Raw genomic sequence first — 7,575 nt, 5'->3', positions numbered from 1 at the left:
GTGCAGTGGTTAAGAGCTATGGCTGCTAAACAAAAGGTTGGCAGTTCGAATCCACCAGACGCTGCTTGGAAACCATATGGGGCATTTCTACTCTGTCCTATAGGGTAGCTATGAGTCGGAATCGACTCGATGGCAGCGGGTTTGGTTTTTTTGGTTTACTGGGTTGTGTAAGGAGCCCTGGTGGTGCAGTGGTTAAAGCATTCCACTGCTAACCAAAAAGGTCATCACCAGAGGCTCTGTGGGAGAAAGATGTGGCAGTTTGCTTCCATAGAGATTTACAGCGTTGGAAACCCTATGGGGTCGCTATGAGTCTGAATTGACTTGACGACAGTGGATGGGTGGTTACTGGCTTGTGTGGCATGTCACATATTCTAGTATAGCAGGAGGCATGTAAACTTAAAATATACTGTCTGAGGTAATGTAAAGATGTTTTTGCTTCAAATGGTACATTGAGAGAAAACACACAAAAAATTCTATGTGTTATTTGACGTGGGTATCAAACCCAACTTCGTCTGTGTTGTGCCTGATGTTGTTATTAAAAAAAACAAACAAACAAACAAACGAAAAAACCAAACCCATTGCCACTGAGTCGATTCTGACTCATAACAACCCTACAGGACAGAGCAGAACAGCTCAATAGGATTTCCAAGGAGCGACTGGTGGATTCAAACTGCGGACCTTTGGTTAGTAACCGTAGCTCTTAATGACTGCACCAGAGGTACGGTCAAGTCAGCTCGAACTCATAGCAACCTTATGAATAACAACAAAACATTGCCTGCTCCTGCACCGTCCTCACAGTCACTATGTTTGAGTTCATTGTTGCAGTCACCGTGTCAGTCTATCTTATTGAGGGTCTTCCTCTTTTTCTCTGACCCTCTACTTTACCAAGCATGATGTCTTTCTGCAGGAATTGGTCCTACCTGATAAAATGTTCAAAATAAGCAAGATAAAGTCTCACCATCCTGGTTTCTAAGGAGCATACTACCTCCAACACAGATTTGTTCATTCTTCTGGCAGTCCATGGCATACTCAGTATTCTCTGATGACATTACAATTCAAATGCGTCAATTCTTCTTCGGTCTTTCTTTTTCATTGTCCAGCTTTCACATGCATATGAGGCAGATACCTTGACCTGGGTCAGACACATCTTAGCCATCAAAGTGACATCTTTGCTTTTTAGTACTTTAAAGAAGTCTATATCTTATGATTTAACTGGCCTGGACTCAAATTCAATGAGCCATATGCAATTATAAGCCAAGTTGCAAACTTAAAGCTGCTCACATACACAACTCCAAGTTAAAGACGGCTGTATTGTAGTAAAATGGGTCTCTAAAGTAGACTCATGACCCATTTAGGGCAACTTCTAGGGAACTGATCTACCTATATAATGTTTCTAAATGAGAAGCCCCTGACAAAGAAAAAAACTTATTAGCCAAAAATAACCTGAAGTAGTGGCAGCTCCTAGGATTAGCATGAAAAGAAAAGGAAGTAAGCATCAGAAAATTATCTCAGTAGAAAATATAAAATCATATCTGTTTGTTTTTTTCTATAGCTATAGTCAAATAATGTTTTATTTTTTTTTAAATTAGATACATGTAGAGCTTTATTTAGATATAAAGTTTCTGAATTACAGTTCTTTTGTCATTGTAATGAATATGGCTATGATATATGTCCTACTTTGAAGATACACTGCTTATTAGTATACATCATTTTTCAAGAAATAAGCAGTGATAACCGCAAGGATGCCATTACTCCTAGGTAGATGTAATATTAGGCAGCTTTTACCTGCTTACAGTTGACATGATAAACCAGGAAAATTTCATAGTATTTCACTGAAACACCCACCAAACATCTTTTGAGATTTTACACACACACTCATATTCACAGACTTACACATACCCCTACATATTATCAAATAAACTGAAATAACTATTTATTAGTTGTTATGAATTGACTTGTGTCCCCCAGAAATGTGTATCAACTTGGCTAGGACATGATTCCCAGTATTGTGTGACTGTCCATCATTTTGTGATCTGATGTGATTTTCCTATATGTTGTAAATCCTGCCTCTATGATATTAATGGGCAGGATCGGAGGCAGTTAGGTTAATGAGGCAGGACTCAATCTACAATATGAGGTTTCGTCTTAAGTCAATCTCTTCTGAGATATAAAAAAGAGAAGCTAGCAGAGACGGGGGACCTCATACCACCAAGAAAGCAGTGCCAGGAGCAGAATGGGTTCCCGTGCTGAGAAGCTCCTAGACCAGGGGAAGACTGATGACGAGGACCTTTCCCCAGAGCCGACAGAGAGAGAAAGCCTCCCCCTGAAGCTGGCGCCCTGAATTCAAACTTCTAGCCTCCTAGACTGTGAGAGAATAAATTTATCTTTGCTAATGCCATCGACTCGTGTAGCATTTCTGTTGTAGCAGCACTAGATAACTAAGACATTAGTCAAATATATCTTCATATACATACATTTTCTATTTGTCATGGGTTAAAAGATGTGGGTTGCTGATGACATGATTGGGTAGAAAAAGAAAATGTGTCAGGACAAGGACTGTTTCTCTTATCTCCAAATCTCTGATCTCTTCAACGAAAGATACAGGTAATGAAATTTACATTTTCAAGAATTTTGTTTTGTTTTCTTCAAAAATATTCTTGAAGATCTCTTAGTAAAACAAGTACGAGTGTGTGTGTGTGTGTGTGTGTATGTGTTTGCATTAACTTAGAAATTTATAAATTTAGAATTTTTCTAGGATTAGAACACTCAGGTTAAAAATCTGAAGTGGTAATTAAAATATTAGATATGAAGTATATAGTTACAATTGTAAACAATGCTACTGAGTAGAAGCCCCAATGCCATCTTTATCCCTCTTAACTTCCACTTTCATTCAAACATTAAGTCCAATTAATTTGAACTTTTAATCTTTCCCCTCTTTTCAATCTCATTTCCATTGCCACAGCCAAGAGTCTTTTCACTTACACTAGGCTAGTTAATAGTTTTTACACCTTCTGTGTTGTCAACAATGAGAACTTTCTAAAACACAGATATTCAGATTTAACTGAAGCCATTCCACAGTTCAAAATTTAGTGGTTCCTTATCGCCTGCAGACTACAAAATACGAACAACTTAACATGGGAAAAAAGTTTTCATATTTTGACCCCCATCTTCATTTCTAGGCTAATCTACCATCATCACTCCTTACCACACCCCAGTCATATAAGGCTGAGTCCCATTTTCCAATTATGTTATATCCTTAGGTATTTCCAGAGCCCTTGCTCGTGTTTGCTTTTACTTAGAATCCCCTTTGAAACTTGTGGAATTCTGTTAATCCTCCAGTGCACAACACACCTTTCCCCCTTTATAACATTTGCCTTGACACTCCAATTCCGATTTTATCTTTGAATCCTCTATGCTTCCATAGCATTATTTCATATTTATACCAGAATATTTCTCTTACTTCACCTTGTATTATAACGAGTGAATTCTTAATGTTCTGTTTCACCACTAGATGATGAGTTTTTTGAGGGGATTGACTATATTATATATCTTGCATTTTTGGAGCCTAGGCATCTTAACATGGTATATGTTTAGTATAAGTATTAGTAGCATTTCTAATTCAAAATAATAATTCCTTCTCAGATTTTATTATAGGAAATGGTAAAAAAATGAGAAGCATGGGCAAACTCTAGTGTGCTCATTGTTATTAAAAATGTTCCCTTGATTTTCCTTGCAAATGTTATTTTCCATGTAAATGTAAAGGGATGAGTCAAAATGAAATCATTTTCCCCCTTTAGTATAGGATTACAAATAAATTGAATCAATTTTCACACAACTTTAGTGTTTATAAAGTGAATTAACAAATACAAGAGGATTTATTGGTATTCCACTGACCTTTCTGTTGCAGACTGCATAAAAATCTCAAGGGTCAGCTTAGAGTTCAACTAATAAAGATGGCACATAATGTACAAGGCCATTTTGTTCTACTTCTGTTGAGTTGTTCAGTCTTCAGTAGATACTAATTATTCAACTAAAGTGCAAGAACATTGGATATTCTATCGATGAGTATCTCTTTATGTGAATTTGGCTTCAGAAAAATGAATCTGTACCTGGCCATCAAAAAGCAAGCATGAGAAAATGACATTTTATATTCAAAATACACAGATAAATTTATTAGTATTAGATAAGGAACAGAAAGTTCAATGTAAATTTCATATACCAGAGTGCATATTCAGGAGCATTGTGATTTTGTTTCATTTTCTCATTTTCATATGAATTTGAAGGAGATACTCCAAGTATTAGGTCTGTGAATGGAAACACTGACAATTTTTTCCTCTGAAAAGATGTTAATGAGATACTGTTTGTGGCATTTTATACAGAAATACAAAAGGTGCAATACAAAAAGAGGAAAAGAAAAATGTAACAGCATGAACACTTCTAGCATTAAAAGGATGACAATATCTTTCTGTAATGAAACCAAGTCACACGTTCCATATGTGCATGGAGCTTAAATAGTAAGCGTGTTGTAAGTGAGGCACAGTGAAAGTAACTGGGTTGTCTATTCCCACTTCTACTTATGAATTATCTTTAGTTGTCTGCATCCTAGAGTAAGTTCAGAGAACTGCAAAGTTTATACAGGACTCAATATCCTATGGTAACACGAGAAGTCCTCTATTATTTTATTCATCAGTTCAACAATATTTAGTGAATAACTACCATGCACAGGTTTCTGAGAATGAGACAGAGACTCATTCTCTAAGGATTTCACCATACTTGGAGACAGATAACAAAGGAAATGAAGGTAAATTGTGGTAAGCACGATAGAAACTTTCACAAGACTTTATGAGAACACAAAGGAGGCGTGTGCAACCGAACTTAAGGAAAAAGTGTTACACATGTGACACCTCATCTGAATTACCTGGACTTCAATAAGGCGTTTGAAAATAATTCCAAAGTGGCACAAATGGTTTGTGTTCAACTGCTAACTTAAAGGTGGGCGGTTTTGAAGCCAGCCAGTGGTACCGCAGAAGGAGAGCCTGACAATCTACTTCTGTTAGAATTACAGCCAAAAAAACCCTATGAAGCAGTTCTACTCTGTTACACATGGGGTCGCCATGAGTTGGAACTGACTTGACTGCAAAGAGTTTTTTTTGTTGTTGTTGTTATCATTTTGTTTTGCTTTATCCTTGTGGGTAATATAAATATGTGTGTTGGATGGCTGTGTAGTTTGCTGAATCTTTAGCTGATAGACCTTTCCTGCCCAAACAATACTGGTTAATGGCTCAGGGTCAAACTACAGGGGGCCCTCTGGTTTCTGTTACTGAACTTTTCATTTTTTTTTTTAATCAACTATCTGATGAGGACATATATAACACATTTTGGAAATCTAGGGATGATTCCAACTAGGGAACTCTAGTTATATTGCAATGTTATTTACAAAGAATGTTACAAGCTAGAATTGTTTGTTGAAACTGACAACAGAATTTTAATAGTAAAAATGTAGAGACAGGTTTAAAGTAAACTGAGGAAGTAGAGAAACAGTCGTTTAACAGTCGTGCAGGTGGAAAGGATCTAGAGTTCTAGCTAAGTGAAAGACCACTGTGGATCATGGGTGATGACAGAGTTGCCTGGAACATTAACGGAATCTTGAACTAGAACAAGAACTATACTTCGGGGTGGGGGGAGGGGTCCAAGCAAGGGAGTGCAATAACTTGATTCTCTCATGTACAAATCAAGCTACTTCCAGAACATCATGATTGATTTTATGAACGGTACAAATCGGAGAATTATCAGAGGAAGATGATCTAGAAGTTACAGGTTTTAAAAATCATATTTTACAAATAAATATTTGACTAAATGGGAGGAGTTTAGAAAAAGAGAAACTCTAAGGGGCAATAATAGGCATTTAAAATAAGAAACTATTTCATCTATCTATTTAATCTGCAAATCTTACTTTCTCATGTGTGCGCGTGCACGCGCACTTTTAAATGTTAATATCCCAGATACATGCTTGGAATGGGAAATGTATTAGACAAACAGCCTTCCCCTGAGGTCTTCTCGTTCTAGGGCAGAGTTCTCTAACCTGAGGGCTGGGTGTTTGAAGGTTTGTGCTCTCCCTGAAATTTTATGCACAATTTTGTTTATCTTTGCATTTTTATATGGAGGTATTTCTCTTAAAAGAAATGGTGATTTGAAAATGTGTAGGAAGCTTTTGTCTAATGCAAGAGTCAGATTTATTCACAGACATACAGTGATAAAATACATTATATGAATACGTTATATGGAATACTATATTTTGGAAGAAATATGAACCTTATTTTGTATTATCCCAGAAGGAAGAAGTAAACCTCTTCCTAAATGGACATTGTTGCTTTAGATTCCCTCTCACTAGAAGATTTTATTTTTGGTAGTGAAGGAGAGGAGGGATGGCTGAATGTTTTCTTTTTAGGATTCTTTATATGAAATTCCCTCATGGGGTGAGAAACCGGCCTATGCTGTATGTACCTCAAGAATTTTAATTTTTCTTGTGTTTGTTTTTGTAATGTACATTGAAAGTTATTGATCACCAACTTTCACCTGTACTAAATGATGTCTTGGCCTATAATCTCTCCCCTATCCACTTTACTTATTAATTAATTCGTTCATGTACCAATTTTTTTTTTTAAACTCTCTTTTATGCAGTGGTATGCTGGTAATAACAACTGGCTTCCTGGGCAAGGGGGAGGGGGCTCTGATTTGTAGTATTTGGTGATTTTTATAGTGTAAATACTCCCACCAATGCTAATTTCAAGCCACCAATGTATGTCACTGAAAGCAGAGTTGGGAAGGAGGCTCATAATCTACTCTTGCAAGCATTGGGAAGCTGGCTCCTGCAGTACTTCTATGACCCCAACTCTATACTAGGTGCTAGGTTATAAAAATGGTTAAAAAATAAAGAAACAAACAAACAACAACAAAAAAAAACTGTTCCTTCTCTCAAGGAACACAGTTTCTGGTGAGGAAGCAGAGTATGCGCAGGACTACTTTAATATTATCCTCAATAAGTGAAATACGTGTTAAGCATGTGCTCTCTAGATGCTGACCTGAGTCTCCTCATTCTGTGGTTTGACTTTAGATGCCTCTAGCAAATTTTGGATGCTCTGGGCAAATTACCTATCTCTGTGAGCCTCAATTTTCTCATCTGTCAAGAGGAGAAATCATTTATTCACTAAATATTTATGAAATGTCTATTATGTGTCATATGCTCTGCTAGGCACTAGGGGTATGCAGGGAACAAATGAAATAAAAATTCCTCCCCTCATTGAGCTTCTATTCTAGTGAACAGAGTTGGTCAATAAAGAAGCAAATAAATAAAAGTTATACTGTGCCAGATGACCTTAAGTTCTAGAGAGAAAAGTAAAGTAGAGAAAGAGAGCTGGGGTGAGCTGGAGTTGCAATTTTCAATGGGGTAGTCAAAGAAGGCCTTGCAAAGGTGAAATTTAAGCAGAGAACTAGAGTGAGGGAGAGAGCCTTGTGGGTACCTGAAAAAAGAATATTACAGGTTAGGGAATAGCAAATGCAGAGACCCTGAGGGAA

The sequence above is a fragment of the Trichechus manatus genome, unplaced genomic scaffold, assembly GCF_000243295.1.
Source record: "Trichechus manatus latirostris isolate Lorelei unplaced genomic scaffold, TriManLat1.0 scaffold00017, whole genome shotgun sequence".
Lineage (NCBI taxonomy): Eukaryota > Metazoa > Chordata > Mammalia > Sirenia > Trichechidae > Trichechus > Trichechus manatus.
This window is presented reverse-complemented; position numbering follows the sequence as displayed.